General features: G+C 37.1%; 1 pseudogene; it reads right to left on the minus strand.

Annotated features, from left to right (window-relative positions):
• Positions 1–4571: 4571 nt before the first annotated feature.
• LOC138825868 (THAP domain-containing protein 1 pseudogene) lies at positions 4572–14065 on the minus strand (annotated as a pseudogene).
• Positions 14066–18085: the final 4020 nt, after the last annotated feature.

Raw genomic sequence — 18085 nt, forward strand, 5'->3', positions numbered from 1 at the left:
CTTCCAAACACAAAATCCAAGAATCATAGAAAGAACCCAGTTGGCACAGCCTCCAAGAATGTGGTTAACATGACAGTAACTACCAAACACCTCTCAGTCCTAAATCTCAATATTAACAGACTTAACTCTCCAATTAAGCAGCATAGATTGCCTAGTTGGATCAAAAAGAAAGATTCTTCTGTCTGCTGCCTTCAAGAGACACACTTTGCCCACAAAACAAACATATCCTCAAAGTGAAAGGCTGGAATAAAATCTATTAAGCAAAAGGCCCATAAAGAGGCAGGAGTTGCCATCTAATATCAGATAAAATAGACTTCAAGTTAAAATTAATGAGAAAAGATAAAGAATGTCTTTATATCCTAATTCAGGGATCTCTCCTTCAGGAGGATATTAAAATTCTAAATATCTATCCACTAAATACCAGAGCACCCAAATTTATCAAAGAAATACTACTTTCCCTCAAATCACATTAAGCATCAAAATAGAAAAAGCAATAAGATACCTCCCACCCAAGAAAAGCCCAGGACCAGATGGATTTACAGCAGAACTCTTCAAGGCCTTCAAAACAGAACTCACACCAATACTCAATACCAACCTCTTTCTATGAAGCCATCAAAACCCTCATCCCAAAACCAGGCAGGGACTCATCAAAGAAAGAGAACTATAGACCCATTTCTTTGATAAACCTCCATGCAAAACTTTTTAACAAAATTTTGGTCAATCAATTTCAACAACTCATCAAAAAAATCATATACCATGATCCAATAGGATTCATTTTAGGGATGTATAGCTGGTTCAATATATGCAAATCAAACAATATAACACATCACATTAACAAGAGCAAGGATAAGAACCTCATGATTACCTCCATAGATGCAGAAAAAGCATTTGACAAGATCCAACACCTCTTTATGATGAAAGTTTTGGAAAAATTAGGAATCCATGGAACATTCCTCAATATAATAAAGGCTGTGTATGACAAACCTACAGTCAGCATTATACTTAATGGCAAAAAGCTACAGCCATTTCCTCCAAATTTAGGAATGAGACACTCTTCACTTCTCTTATATTTAGTATTAGTATTTAGTATATTTAGTATTAGTATTAGTATTAGAGCAATAAGACAAGATGCAAACATAAAGGGGATCCAAATAGGGAAAGATGAGGTTAAACTCTGCCTCTTTGCAGATGACATGATCTTGTTTTTAAAAAACCCCATGGACTCAACTCCCAAGTTATTTGAGGTGATCTAAAAGTTTTGTGAAGTAGCAGGTATAAAATTAATCCTCAAAAATCAATAGTATGCCAATAACGAGAAGAGCGCAGCTGAAATAAGGAAAGTGACTCTTTTTGTAATAGTCCCACAAAAAAATAGAGTATCTAGGAGTTAACTAAAGAAGGGAAGGACTTCTACAATGGAAACTTTAAAAACTTGAAAAGGAAATTAAGTCAGAACTGAGGAAGTGGAGAAACCTCCCTTGTTCCTGGACTGGGAGGATTAACATCATGAAAAAGGCAATACTGCCAAAGGCTATCTACAATTCAATGCAATATGCATCAATATCCCAACTTCATTTTCAGTGAAATAGAAGAAGCATCCTCAAAATTTATGTGGAACAATGAAAGACCCTGAATAGCAAATACAATCCTTAACAGAAAGAATAGTGCTGGAAGACTATCGATACCTCACTTCAAACTACTACAAACCCATAGTAATCAAAAGAGCTTGGTATTGGCACAAAAACAGACCTGAGGACTAGGGGAATAGAACTGAAGACCCACAAATGAGCTCACAGACCTATAGTCACCTAATCTTCAATAAGGGAACTTAAAAAATAGAATGGAAGAAAGACAGCCTCCTCAGTAAATGGTGCTGGCAAAACTGGTTAAACACCTGTAGAAAACTAAAGCTAGATCCTTATATATCACCCTGAACCAAAATCAACTCCAAATGGATCAAAGACCTTGAAGTCAAAGCAGACACCCTGAAAATATTACAGAAAGGAATAGGAGAAACTCTAGACTTCCTTGGCACAGGCCAAAATTTTCTTAACAAAAATCAAGAAACACAAAAGGCCAAAGAAAGGTTTGGCAAATGGGATTGCATGAAGCTGCAGAAATTCTGCATGACAAAGGTCATAGCTAACAAGATGAATAGAAAGCCCACCACCAATTGGGAGAAGATTTTCACTAGCCATACAATGGATAAGGGTCTCATATCTAAAATATACCTGGAACTCAAAAAATTAAATACCCCAACAACAAATCCTCAAAGAAACAACTGCCCAATAAGTAAGTGGGCTAAAGACTTAAAAAGAAACTTCTCTGAAGAGGAAATAAGAATGACCAATAGACACATGAAGAAATGCTCAACCTTCTAACCATAAAAGAAATGCAAAACAAAACAACATTGAGATTCCACCTCATCCCAGTTAGAATGGCTAAAATCAAGATATCTAGTAACAACAGATGCTGGAGGGGTTTGGACAGAAGGGACCCCTACTGCATTGTTGGTAGGAGTGTAAACTTGTTCAACCACTTTGGAAAGTAGTATGGAGGTTCCTCAAAAGACTCCATATAGAGCTCCCCTATGACTCAGCAATCCTACTTTTGGGCATTTATCCAAATGGTCACAAACAGGGCCATACTAAAGCTACCGGCACAACTATGTTTATTGCAGCATTATTTACCATAGGTAAGATATAGAACCAACCCATATTCCTCTCCGTAGATGAATGGATCAAGAAAATGTGGTACACACACACACACACACACACACACACACACACACACACACACACACACACACACACACACACACACACACACACACACACACACACACACACACACACACACACACACACACACACACACCAGAAAGAATAATATTGCCCATTTGTTAGGAAATGGAAAGACTTGGAAAAAATTATATTAAGTGAAGTAAGCCAGGCCCAAAGAATAATTGTTTTCCCTTATCTGCAATAGCTAGTGTATGTCTAGGACAAGAAGAAAAAGTCAAAAGCTATGTATATATGACTATATAAGATGATGCTAGGTGAAATGAACTCCATGATAAGGACACAACAGTTTTTATCTTTGTTGCTGTTGTTTTTAATGTACTTATAATGTACTATGTGATTTTTTTGTTTCTTTTGTATGTTCTACCCCTGTGGTATAACCCCTGCTTTCAGTGTATTTGATTCTGGTGCCATGCATCTTGTATATACATTTTTCTAATTTGGAGTGGGGAAGGGAAATAACAAAATGCTGAAATAAGGATACAGGTTGACCCATTGTAACAATGAGATGTACAAGACACTATGTTGAAAACAAACTTTACAACTTTGGGGAGGGGATGAGGGAGTAGTTGGGGAAGTGAAGAGGGAAAGGATGTTAGGGGAAAAACAAAGGATGGGGTAATAATGCTTGATAGCAAATGTACTCATTACCTTACTCATGTAACTGTAACCCCTCTCTACAGTATTTTTACAATTAAAAATATTATAAAAGTAAAAACTAAATAATATTTTTTTTAATTCACAAATAAGGGCATAGGAAGAGCACATTTTTTACCTGAAATTTCCTCTCCCTCCAAAATGAGAACTATCCAGTATCTTTTAATTTTACAGCATATATATCTAGTTTATTATTTTTAAGTTGTTTTTATGCAAGTAATTGTTTTAAGCTCTTATGTAGGTTATCAGAGGATATAAGGTCTTGCCCCATTAAAAATCAATATAATTTTTGATTTCTGTATCCTTTGTCTTTTATGTAGGTTTATCTACTTTGGGGAGGGGAAGGCTAAGCACAGAAACTGTGGTACAAAGTGTGAACTAACTCAGCAGTGATTCCAGACACTATGTTGGAAATGAACTATACAACTTATGGGAGAGAAATGTCAGGATGGGGAAAAGTGGGAAAAAAAATCAGGAAGGGGGTGACACTGTTCAAAAGAAATGTACTCATTACCTGACTCATGTAACTAACTTTGCTTTTTTTTTAAATTTAATTTAATTTTATTTGTGAACATACTATACAGAGGAGTTACAATTACATGGGCAGGATAATGTGTACATTTCTTACCAAGCATTGCAGCCTCCTCCTTTGTTTACCCTTCACATCCCTTCCCAGCCTCCCCCTCCCCCCCAATCCCAATCCTTCTCCTTCCCCCCTCCTGTCCCCCCCCCACCCCCCACACCGACGTTGACTAACTTTTCTTTACATCACTTTTACAATTAAAAAAATATCAGTATTAGCCTGGCCCTGGTGTCTCTTGCCTGTAATCCTATCTACTTAGGAGGCTGAGATCTGAGGAAAACAGTTGAAAGCCAGCCTGGGTAGGAAAATCCAAAAGACCCTTATTTTCAGTAAACTACTCACAAGAAGCCAGAAATGGGGCAGTGGCTCAAGTGGACACAAAAGGAGTTCAGGAGCAGTGCCAAGGCCTGGAGTTCAAACCCCAGGACCAGCAAAAAAATAAAAAAAAACAAAATCAATGCATATTTCATTTATAAAGATGCTGATACTTCCACAATTTCAAAGAAGTTATTTTGGTTGAGTTACTCATGTTATCTTTTCTGGAAGTATATGACCTCCTTTAACTTCTCAAGCCATCTCTTTCTTGTCTTCTACTTGACTTCTGGGTGGTCTTCAGTTTCTGCTGGAGCTTTTCAACCTGTTGTTCGAGTTGAAGAATACTTTTTCTCTCGTGTATTATATCCTGCACAGTACAGTGTTATCACAGAAAATTGGGGGATGGGCAGGGGTAAGAGGAGGAGGCATTAGTCAGCCAATCACAGCATCAATTGTTATAGGAGGTGGAGAAGTTGTTCTTTCTTATCATGTGGCTCCTTGTAAAGTCATATTGTGGGTATAGCTCTTTCAGTAACTTCCTGTTGTACTGCTTCTTAAATAAATCAGTCTGGAGTAAAGTGTTCTGAAAAGCAAGTGGGCTTAAGGTTTTTGCTTTGGATGGCTGCCTCTCATTTCTTGCACAGCCTGGGTTGAGTAACAGAAAACTTGTGGAAAGAAACATACTCTCATTTATCTCTTCTTTTTCAGGCATTTTAATAATTATTATAAAGGTGATGTACAGAGGGGTTACAGTTACATAAGTCAGATAAAGAGTATATTTTTTTTCAAGCAATGCAACCCCTTCCCTGTTCTCTCCCAGTTTTCCCCTCCCATCCCCATCCACAAGTTGTAGAGCTCATTTTTCACACTGTTCAGTGAGTACCACTGCTCTATTTGTTCAGCTTTTGTACCACCATTTCTGTGCCACACCTTATACTACCAAAGATAGATAAACGACCAAGACAAAAAATGAAACAGCAACAAAGGAAACAAACACCTCTTATTTCCATTTTCTGGAGGTCATTTCTATAAATACAATTTTATTTTATTATAATTATTTTTTTTTGTCAGTCCAGGGGCTTGAATTTGGGCCTGGGCATTGTCTCTGAGCTGCTTTTTGCTCAAGGATAGCACTCTACCACTTGAGCTATAGTACTACTTCCGGCTTCTTCTGTGTATGTGGTACTGAGGAATCAAAGACAGGGCTTCATGCATGCTAGGCAAGCACTCTGTCACTAAGCCACCTTCCCAGCCTTATAAATACACTTTTAAATCATCAGTTTCATTGGTTCATCAGCTGCAGTTGGCACAAGCCCCAACCACCCTTCAGATGTTCACTGTCTTCACTTTGGACCCCTAAAAGATGGCCTTACTCAATGCCTTTCCACTTGGCCTTGACACACTCACATTTTTTATAATGTTGGTCAACATTTAAGATGGTCATAGTATCACTTGGAGTGAATAGTATGCCCATTTTGTTCTTTGCATTAGCAGAAGGACCACAGCAGTTGACTGCTTCCCATCTTCAAGCTGGTGAAAGGCAACTTTAACCTCTCCTCTCTAAAAGTAGGTCCTGACTCTGATTAGCCCAGAGATGACATTTTTTTTTTAGGGAGGGAGAGGAATAGACCATAGGGTGAGACCCAGCTTGTCTTATGATGAGGTCAGCATTGAAGAGTGGGTGTGACCTATGTGTTTTTATCATCAACAAAAGGCATGCTTCTTTAAAATTTTTGATACTTTTTTATTATCTTTAAGGCCTTTAAAGGGGGTATCATTCATCAAATCAGTCTGTAACTTTATGTTTCATAAAAAGCCAAATTCTTAAAACATTTCAAGTAAAAACAGCATTTAGACCCTTCATATTATAATTATTCTTTGAAAAAAATACATGATATAACACAAATTACATGTATAGTAATGATGGAATAGTGTAGCTGTGTCTTTAATATTTTCAAAATGATTCAGAGTAAGTTGCTGCTATCTGTAAATCAGTTAAAAGTGGGCAAAGCAGTAATAGGAAAATAATCTATGAACTTTTAATGAAAAAATCTATTATACTATAGATTACAAATATAGGTTCCCTGAAAGCAGAATAATATTCATTTTAAAATGAATATATATTAACATGCATATATTATATATTTTATTATATATGCTTTAAGATGATTTGTTAAAGTATAGTAGTACCAGAACCCAAGTGTGTATATTTTCTTGAGATTTTTTCTTACCCCTTGGAGAAATATTAAGCAAAGTTGAGAAAGTGAAAAAATGAGTACTCTATAATAAAGTCTTTGGTATATTTGAGTTCAAAGGGTGAAATTTGATTATCATTCACTATACAGTACAATGAATGGCTATAAATTTTTAAACATAAAAAAGATATAAATGAAATAATTTAAGATACAGTATGATTTGCCTTGGAGATATGCCTTTTATATTATGTACACCGTGAATGAGCACATAAATGAAAAGTTAAGTAAATGAAATATAAAAAAAGTATATAATTCTGATCTCCAAGGTAAAATTTTAACCCTAGTTAAATGCAAATCTTTCCTCTTTTGGCTTTTCAGAAGCACTGATGAATGTGCCTGGCTGGAAACACATAATGGGTCTCTTCTCATTTTAAATTCATAGCTACCAACTTTAGGTTGGCCATTATTGATGCTGAAAAATCTTACTTCATCTTCCTAGTTCATATATTCTCTTACTTTTTTCCTGTTATTTCTTTGTAGTTTTAAAAGTATCCCTCTTGATAAGATTAAGGAGCAGGATGTATTATGTCCCACCTGGCTTTCCTACAGGACCACCATGTCCTTTTGGATAAGTTTGTTTAAACTGTCTGAAGTTGGGATAATAATCAGTATCACATAAAGCCCAAAGCATTAACTGAAGAATACGGTATAGCACACAGCATAGTGACCAACCATCATCTACAAGATGCCGAATTCCATTATTTCCCTTTCCTACCCTGAATCCCAAATTGCACATGGAAATGAGCATTGCCTTGGTCTGAAGCCCCACCTAGGTTCTGAGGGTCCCATGAGTATATTTAATCTTACACTACTTATGACCCCCAGAGAGCGAGACAATCCATCGAGGCACAGACAGTGAAAGGTGGACAAAAGAGGTTCATTTACACTGTTTACACCAGAAAGGGGTCTTGAGACTACCTTGTCCTGGGCTAGATACCCAGAACCAAGAGCAGCCTCAACCACAAACCTCCAAGCCTCCAATTAGCAGTCCTGATTCCCCGACCTTTATTAGTTGGTCTGTAAACCACCAACCCTCAGGCCTCCAAAGCTCCAAAGCGCCAAACCTCCAAAGGGGAAGCTTTTCCCTTTCTTCCCTTCCTCCTTCTCTGCAGGCCTCTCCACTCTGCACAGGCCTGCCCTGCTCTGCTCCGGGAGGAGCCTCTCCGCAGGCCTCTCTAGAGGAAGGCCTTCTCCAGTAGGCTTGCCCTGCACTCCACAGGCCTGCTCTGCTCTGGCAGGGGCCTGTTTTCTCCTCCTGCTGCCCCGTCGTCTTTCACTTACTTCCGCCCTGCTCTCCATTTCTCCCCCTTGCTTGGAATATGCTCTCTGTATATAGGCTATGCCAAGCCCGATGCCCACTGGACTCACCGTTTCATCTGCCTAATGACTTGCCATTCATGCTCCTCCCCCAAGCTGTCCACTGTCCAATCACTTCTAATAGGCAGCTGGCCACGTGGGGCTCGACCCCCCACTCCCTCCAGCAGCAGGCCCCATGGAAGGTGACATCAGACTCTCGATGACCCGCCCCCTCCAGAGGGCCGGGCCACAGGGGACACACTGATCATTAGGCCCCGCTGATTATCGGGGCCTCGCTGGTCATTACACTATGGTTGACAGAATTTCTTAAGACTCCCCCTTTCAGCTTAATGTATGAAGATACTTGTGTTTTTCTGGTCAGTTGTGGGGCTTTAACTCTGGACCTGGGCACTGTCCCTCAGCTCTTCAGCTCAAGGTGAGCCACAGCTCCACTACCGGTTTTCTGGTGGTTTATTGGAGATAAGAGTCTCATGGACTTTTCTGCCCTGTCTGGCTTTGAACCGTGATCCTCAGATCTCAGCTTCCTGAGTAGCTAGGATGACAGGCGTGAGCCACAGGTGCCTGGCTTGAGATGATATTTTTATATTATAATCTTGGCCACACACAAATGTGATGGTGTGGAGTAGGGGGACAGGTACCATGTCCATGGTTGTCTGTAGGAAAGGCTTGGAGGATGATAGACCCCTGACATGCTCATGTGTTTGTACTTCCTTTAAATTTTGTCAATTATCTCTTTGTTCAGAATCAGAGGTGCAATTTTAGATCCTGCATTTGTTGTCAGCCTCCAGGTCTTTCATATCAGAAGCTCCAAGAATAGCCACTGATGATGCTGAGCTTTGTCTCAGTTGTAAATGTGAGACTCATGTGGGCAGCAGGGGTCACAGTTGTCTTAGATTAACATCAGAAACTGTATGGGCAGATAGCTTTTTTCCCCTTTGTTTTTAGAGTTACAGAAGAATGGCTATAAAAACCGAGTTTTGTTTGAAAGTGCACTTTTGATCATATTAAAAAGTTAAAAATCTTGTCAGTTTCTGTTCTACCTATTTGCATAATTGGCTTCAACATCCATTTTCAGAGACAAGAATTTTTCATTTGAAGACAGCTATGTTCTGAATGATGATATTCTTTTAATCATGGTCAAACTAGAAAGAAATTCTCATTAGGGCCTTCAAAAAATTTCAAATCAATGTTCCTGAAAACATTTTTTGAATAAATGAGTTTCATATTTTACAGTGTGGTAAAAGTTATTTCTCCCTTCTATTTTGAAGAAACCAATGAGGTTTACAGATTTCTCATTTCACATTAATGCTCTAATTGCTAGGAAATTATTGTGGCAAATTATCGGGCAGTCACTCATTAGAATATATATTTCTACTAAGTCTCCATATCATTTACCTCAATATATTATTAGAGTACAAGGAAATATAATTTAGTATAAAGTTGCATGCATTGAGTTATGTGTAGTTTGTAATTTTTTATTTAAACATTTGTAGGAGATCAATGTATTAGGTAAACACAAAAGAACATACTATTTATTGTAGATTAGAAGATGAAAGTTAAGCCCTGGTAAAGCCTTGGAATTCATATTGTCAGCAGGAATAGTATAGCCTTGGAAAAACAATTTTTACGACAACCTGCTAAAAGTTGATCTTACTCATACATAGCCACTCTAGTCCTAAAAATGCCTTTCCCACTTCTGATGACATTTGTAATTGTTCCAAATTAGAAACTCTCTGAAGGTCCATCAAAGTGACAATCACTTAATCATGATACATTTGTACAATGAGCTAGTATTTAACAAAGGCAGACAAAAATGCAAGGATGAAGATTACAAATATAATGTTCAGTGAAAGGAGCCAGACACAAAAGAGAACATACTGTGTAATTCTGTTTGTGGAAACATCAAAATTATGTAAAACTATTTCATGGTATAAAATAATTCTAGAAACCAATAATGGCTTGTCTTTGTAGGGGACTTGCTGAAATGTATTTTGAGCTGGTTAGTTATAACTGACTAGATGCTACTTATAAGTTGTGTTTATTTTATGCAACATGAACAATCAAGATGCAATTATGAACTGGAATCTTTCTTATATGATGTTATACTTTGTGTAAAGTTAAAAAGAGTCAATGAAGAATTTATTTTATCAGTACAGATGTTCTTAGTGCTTGACAATACCTTCATACAATTTCTTTGTGGCTTAGTATGTGATCTTTAATGTGTGGCATAATAATTGCTTTTGTCAGAATAGTTTCTGTTTCCTGGATAGTGAAAACAATATTTTAACTCATGGAACACTGAGGAATAAATTAAGATAGATTCTTTTTGATTTATAATAATATTCTTCACCATTAATTTGTAGACAATTAAATGCCTAACAAGCCTCTTATTTAGACAAACTCTTCTATTATTGTTACACTGGTAACTGGAAGGCAGTTTTGGTGAGTGTACTAATGTGTATAGTCATGACTAATAACTAAAATGATAATGAAAGTAACTAATAATGGGTTTAAAAATACATGGTCAGGTTCAAGACCTGTAGTGTTCACACACTGTGTTTTTGTTTCAGTGCCGGTGTTAGTGTTTCTCAAATGTAGTCTCTCATTCTAGAGCCAGCTGTATAAACTATGCTAGCTTTTAATTCTGAGGGTTTCTCTTTTCTCATTTTCAGGCTATTTTCCTTCTGGTTATGTACCTTATTTTTACCTCATTGCTTGTAGTGAGTAATGAGGTGGCATCTGAAGATCCAGCCTAATTTTGCTTGCCTCAGAGGGTACTCAGGTCAGCTTGTCTGATATTTGAAAAATTCCAGCTCTTTTCATTACAAATTTATTGATGATATCATATTGATTTCATCATATTGATGAAATCATATCTTTGATTTCTAGGGTATTTGTAGTTCAAGTTCTTTAGGGCTACCTTAAATTCTCACCTATGAGTTTTTGTTATTATTGAACTAGTTAAACAATTTCATTTGTTTATAACAAGAATAACAAAACTAGGAAAAAAATTACCCCATGAAAACATTATTGCATCCTTTATTCTGACTCCATCGACACAAATCAGTTCAATAAGACGAGAGTATATTCTCCTTTGAAGAAGTATTTTTGTGGAAGATATTCATGAAACCTACCTTACTTTTTGACTAGATCTAAAATGGAGGGGAGAAAGCAATTACACTGAATATGAAGACAGCAATATAATTAATGATTTTTATATGGAAAATTCAGTTTCCATTTGTTTGGAGAAGCATTTGGTGACTTAAAAAGCTCACAACCCCCTAATACTGCTTATCTTTTTGACATTCATTTTTAGAGTCAAGCAACTACAGGGGCCAAGACACCACAGGGCTAGGGGCTGATTAACCCAAGAAGAGAGCTATTAGTATCTTTATCTTATAATTATTCCCAGGAAGAGATTCTTCACTGCAGCTCAACATGTGCAGACACAAATCCATGCTATTGAGTGATACCCAGAAAAAGGATCTAACTTTGCTTTACAGAACCAACTGCAGATAGATGTGGAGTCAAAGCCAGAGGAAAGTGATTGAGTTACATTCAAGCCTGCTGGCCTTGCCACATTTTTGCAGAGGAAAACTAGATCACCTAATTACAATTATGTTGAAGGTAAAGTTGGAAAGGCAGCAAGGTCAGATAACCATGGTTAAAAAGCAGACATAAAAGGGAGGATAGATAAAATATTTGCCTTTCACAAGATTTCCACTATAGAAAACTTAGCATTTTCATTGAAATTCATGATGGTGCATGAAAATTAACAAAATAAATTGATTTTAAACATTAAGATGATTGAATAGAAATGTAAGTGAAAAAATGATTTTAAGCCAATTTCTTTTTGATATTATTTGCGTTGGAACCATCATTACACATAAATATTGGAAAATGTGAGCAACAGTAATTTTAAAAAGTAAATCTGGCATTCGCTACCTCATTGCATTATTGTTTATGAAGTATTTTGGGGATTTGTGAATACTGAACTTCTTATTTCAGATTTGCCTTTTCAAGACTAGAGTTTAAATTTAGGGCTGCACACTATTTATGTAGGTACTCGACCATTTGAGCCATGCTTCTAGATTTTTTTTTGCTTTGGCTATTTTGTAGATAGAGTCTTACCCAGGTTGGTCTTGACTGCAATTATTTTCTTCCCGTATACAATTCCCACTATAGTAGGGGTGACAGACATAAACCACCACAGTGAAATGAACTCTCATTAACATTTGGCCCAGGCTGACCTTGAACCATAATCTATAGATCTCAGTCTCTAGAGCACCTACGGTTACAAGAATGAGCTACCATATGTGGCTAAGTTATTAAGAATTTTTAATTTAATGAAGACCCACTTACTCATTCATCCACTAATCATCCACTGTTCCAAATGGTTTACTAGATGCTATTGGTAGACACCTAGATAGTTATCAAAGGTACATAGATGACTGAGAAATAATCCATTTGCTGCAGACATTTATGTCTTAGTAAGCAAAAAAAAGAATGAATTTACAAGTAAATATTTAGTTTCTTGTGCCATGTGAGACAATTCTCACTATTAGGAGGTGATATTTTCAGAGGTCTTAAAAGATCATTGATTGTGATAAGGATTCTAGTAGGAGAGAGTCATGCCAAGGCATGCTTTGCTGAGTTAATAGCAATGACTAGGGCACAGAACAATGTTCCTGTCACGATTAGAACATGGAAGACAATATGACACTGATGATGTTTAGCTTGGGATGAAATATAGTGAAATACTAATGGAGTTATTTTGGAAGTAGGCTGAAATTTTGTAAAAAGAAGAGTGGAGTGGTGGTTATTTTTCTGACATTTATGAACCTCAGTTAAATACTGAATTTATCAGCATAACTGAACACCAAGTATTTTCACAGCCTATTTGATCTGGGGAAAATCTCAGAGATTATCTAGTTTAATCCCCTTCCACAAACCAGAGGTTCATAGAGAGGTTAGATATTACCTCTAAGACATAAAATCAGGTTAGTTAATTGTGAAATATCCCAGATCACGATAGTTGATCTGTGGTTTGTTCACCATAATAGATAGAGGAGAGGCTACTGGGCTGTGAGGTAGTGCAGAAGTCCAGATAGAGGTCATCCAATTTGTCAGAAGAAGCTATTCCCTAATTTCCTAAGTAGATGATGGCCTAAATTTATTCAAGGGGCTTACCAATGTTGTAGGCTTGCTGAGAGGTTCATTTATCAGGTTCTCAAACTCCACAATTGATAATCATCCAAAGATGAGTGCACCTTCATCCTCAGGTTTGTGTCATGTGACCCATTTTCCTTGACAGCTGTAGACATTACCTGGGTGTCAACCTCACATTCTTAAGAATTTGAAACTGAGATATTGAATGATCAAGATAAAAGACAATTTTGTGCCAGGGCTAGTCCTTGAGTCCTGACAAGGAACACCAAAGTAGGAAGAGATGAAGAAAATAATAATAGGAAAAAAATGAAGGGGAAAATGAGAGGAAAGAGATGCAGGGAGAAGTGGAAAGCAAGGAGGATGGAGAAAAGACCTCAGCGGGAACCATTTCCAGCAGCTTCTCTTTTTGCCCAGTGATTCCTGATTCCACTTTTTCATGTGACAGCAATGAGATGTGACACCTTTGAGTTGGCTGGTGTGGAATTCTGTTCTGTGCAGCTAAAGGAGCTTTGATTAGAAAAAAAAAGCTGTTATTAAATGACTGTGTTAATCTTGAATTATGAGCATTTTCTTAATTATGTTACTTCTACTCGATCCTACTTTGCATACAACAAAACGGACCTTTTTATAGTTCATCACATGAAAGAAGATTGTACCTATTTTGTATTTTAGGGAAAATCCTTCTTCTACTTCTGCTCCCCCACCATTCTCATTTAGATCTGCTGAGTCAGGGTTTCTTCATTTAAATTACTGCAGGTCAATAGAAACTGTGAAACAGGCTTGACTCACTCATGCACAGGGCCACCATTAGCCAGAAGGCTTGAATTGACTCTAGAGCTGAGAACTGCATTCACAACTTGACTTTCTTCATCTGTTGCAAGGTCACCTTTTGGCTGAGTGATCAGTTTGAAAATGTGAGTGGATGAGTTATCCTTAATGGCTTTCTTTTCCCTTTTCCATCTGCCCATTGTGATTACTAGAGAGCACAGTGGATCTTCGCAGATATGCTGGAGATGAGCACTATCTAGTTTCTAAAAATATATAGAGACAAATAGGAAAAAGCTGATTTGGCCAGTACATTAAGCATTTGGAATCTCATTATAAACTCTCAGATTTGGAAAGTACAAGAAGCAAGTTAATTTAGTCAAAACAAAATCTCCCTTCCAAGGGAGATTTATGCTGGGCATCAGTAAGGATGCCGAGAACACTGGACAACTACTTCATGTGCTCTGCTCTGCTCTATGTAGAGCACACCGTGGGTTAAATACTCAGATCCATTTTTTCACTGACAGGAAAGAATCACCTTCAAGCCTCATTATCCTCATTATGACACAGTCAATACCTTCAGATCAAGGACTTCCTGTGGGTGGCTTTCATCAGGCAAAATAAAAGCAACTTTTGTCTGAGTCCTGGACCTGGCACGCCTGCTCACAGTGTTGTCATCTCCAGGGTATTTAACTCTGAGCCCCTCCCTTAGCCACAAGCCCCTGAAATCACATGTTTTGGTCTTCCCCATCCCATTTAGATCTTTCTTTTCTTCTGAATTCACAGCCCAGCCTTTCCTGATTATCTCTCTCTTTGTTCTTCCTGTTCTCACAGAGGAACCACGCTTAAAATGGTGATGTCCTCCACATCTCCTCTCATTCCCTAGAATGTGATTCCACTTTTGAGTCCCTGCTCTTCATTTATAGAGGAGTAAGTAAAAACTACATGGCAAAACTAAACTGAGGCTGAGCCATGGTGGCTTGTGAATGTCATGCTTCCTACTCAGCAGGCTAGGATCTGAAGCTCACTGTTCAAAGGCAGCCCAGGCAGAAAAGTGCACAGGATCTTATCACCAATTAACTGCCAAAAAGAATGGAAGTGGGGCTGTGGCTCAAATGTGAGAGTGCTAGCCTACAGCACTCAGGCCCTGAGTTCAAGTCCCAGGACCAGCACAGACACAGACACAGACACAGACACAGACACAGAGACACACAGACACACAGACACACAGACACAGACACACACAGACACACAGACACAGACACACATAGACACACAGACACAGACACAGACACAGACACAGACACAGACACACACAGACACAGACACACACAGACACACACACACACACTATAGTAAAATGGATATTAAGTCCCTAAAAGTTGTCAGTCACAAGGTTGACAAAAAACAGTAGCGAAGTTTGTTCACTTGAGAAAGCTGGTTTTGGAGTCTCAGAATGTCTATTGTTACTCCATAATTAAAAACATACAGTTTGATGTCAGGTTTGCTAATGAACAAGTACGGTGTTCAAAATGTATGTGCAAAGTATAGCTCCGGTCTTAGGAACTGATTTAAATAATTACTTTAGGGTTTATGGAAAACCCAAGATTAATCATGTAGAATTAGCTTGCTAATACCAGATTTAAAAATTACTGGCTCGAATTTAAATACATTCTCACCCTCCCCAAATAGTTATACATATACAATGTAAGTGAAAAACAATCCTAAGGGGAACATTGAAGCCTGTGTTCCTTCATAATAGAAGCATCTGCTTCATATGCCTTCTGAAATATGTCTTCTACTAGGATCCTAATACTGAAAAGTTTTTTTCATTTAAGAGAATAAGAAAACCAAGATTGTAAGTCTACTAGTATCAAGGGATTCTGAACTTGTACAAACCATGAAATGTTTAGAAAATAAATGTAGGTTCATTTAAAACCACTTAGTCCTCATCGACTTTCAGTTGGAGTACTGCTTCTACACATTGCACCATCTCTGGGTAGACCTCTTTTAGGCCCATAGTCATGACTATGGATGTAGTGATTTAAGAGTAAAGATGTACAACGTAGGTTCTCAGAATTGTCTAGAAATGGTTGTTTCATTCACTTAGCATCCTCCTTCAATGGAAGGATTAGAGTATTAAGTGCATATGTCATAGTGTACTAGAAAGAATGGAATCACCAGTCAGAAGAGTCTGAATGACAGTGTTTGGGGCTCACCTCTGTCATTAATCATTATAAGTTTGTGGATCTTGAGATTTTTAAATAGACAATCTGCATTTGCGTTGCAGACATAATGAAGTTTCATACATCTAATGCCATTATTTGAATTTTTTTGCATTGTTTGAAATTTGAGAGTACATTTTTAGGTCAGAGTCATTGTTCTATTATTAGTATGGGTTGAGGTAAGTCTTCAAATTTACTTATATTTAAACCAGTCCCCAATACAGAAATCATCAAGTTAAGATGAATTCATTTATCTCATATGTCTGGTTGTCCTACAAAGTGGAAATCTGGAGGCAGACATGCCACATGAATTTGAAGATAACCAAATAGAGGCTGGTCCTCACAAGGAAATCAGCACAGCCAACACCATTGTTGAATATTTGGCCCACACAATTGTGAGACTATAAATATCTGTTGTTTAAGCCAGTTGGCTTGATGGGAATTTCTTAAGACATCCCTAGGAAGCCAGTACAATTACTTATTAGTAATGTGACTTGGACAAATTACTGAAATTCCTTTAAACCTTCTTTCTCCCCATTGTAAGATGGAGATGATAAAAATGGCATTTAAGAGAATGAGTTCCAATGCAAATCCTCAATTTTATTTTATAACTCTAGAGTTCTATCCTTGAACAATTTGCTTAATCTCTATGTGTTACAGTGTTTTCATTTGAAAAATGAAGATAAGAACCATTCTTACCTCATAGATTTGACATGAGACTGACTGAGTCACTGTACATCAAGCATTTAATATTATTTCTGGTACATGGTGAAATCTCAGTGATGACAGTTATTAGCCATTTCTAGACTAAACCACTCTATGTGAAATGCAGTGCTTAGAACACAATAAATGCCTGGTAAGTACCCATTACTGTTTGATTTCCTCATACTAATCATTTTGAATAGTTCTAATATTAAGAGTAGTTCTAGTATTAAGAGTAATGTAAAAGTCTCACTTAAATGTTTGAATAATCACAATTATAAAAGATTGATTTAATGACTGACTTAAGGTTTTCATTAATATATAAAATATGTTATATTTCCTATAAAATCTTAAAAAGATATTATTGTTTTTATATTTGATCTGTATTCATCTTTGAAGATCTTGTTCATGCCTATACTTTGCATGTTTCTTTCAGTGAACATGAAATGGCTTTTATATTTTTTTAGAATTTTGTAGAAGTAATTTTCATTGTGAAAAATATTCAGTATTATGCAACATAGAAAGATGCTTGCTTCCTTTGCCTCCACTATGACCACATTTTTGCTCCAGTTTCCCATTTCTGTCTTCCACAAAGTAGTGCTAAACTTGGATATATCTTTGCTTGTTCTTACAGTAGTACCTGATGAATTTAAAATATAAAGGTTTCATAATTCATTAAATGATAAACTCTGTAATTGAAACAAAGTAATTCTTGATGGCTTCATGATCAGATAGTTTGATATCCTTGAACTTGGTGTCAACTAAAATAAAAGAGAAAAATATGTATCATTTATGGTGGGTAAATGCATTTTCTTTTTAAATCTTTCACTTCAATATCACTTGAGGAATAAACATTTTATTTAGGGAGAAATTTAAAATTTAAGTCTTTATTACTCAAGCTTACAAGAAATAGCCCTGGTGCTTGTGACTCATGCTGGTATCTTGGCTATTGGAAAGGTGGCGGATCATGGTGCCAGGCACACCTGAGCAAAAAATTCATGAGACTCCATTTCAACAAAAATCTGGGTGTAGTAGCTTATTCCTAGCATGCTAGCTAGATGAGAGGATAGAAGTTTGGGCTGGCCTGGGCACACAACAAGACCTTATCTAAAAAAATAATCTGCAAAAAAGGGATAGTAAGCACCAGGCCTCAGGTTCAAAACCTTTTGGTCAAAAAGAATGACAAGAACCAGATTAATAATTAGTTTGCAGGCTCTCAAGTGCATCATAGCGGCAGATAGTTTTGAACACAGGAAGAATAGCAAACACTTGTAGATTCTCTGAGAGTGCTTTTGC

Source organism: Dipodomys merriami, unplaced genomic scaffold, assembly GCF_024711535.1.
Source record: "Dipodomys merriami isolate MVZ:Mamm:240054 unplaced genomic scaffold, mDipMer1.0.p SCAF_14, whole genome shotgun sequence".
Lineage (NCBI taxonomy): Eukaryota > Metazoa > Chordata > Mammalia > Rodentia > Heteromyidae > Dipodomys > Dipodomys merriami.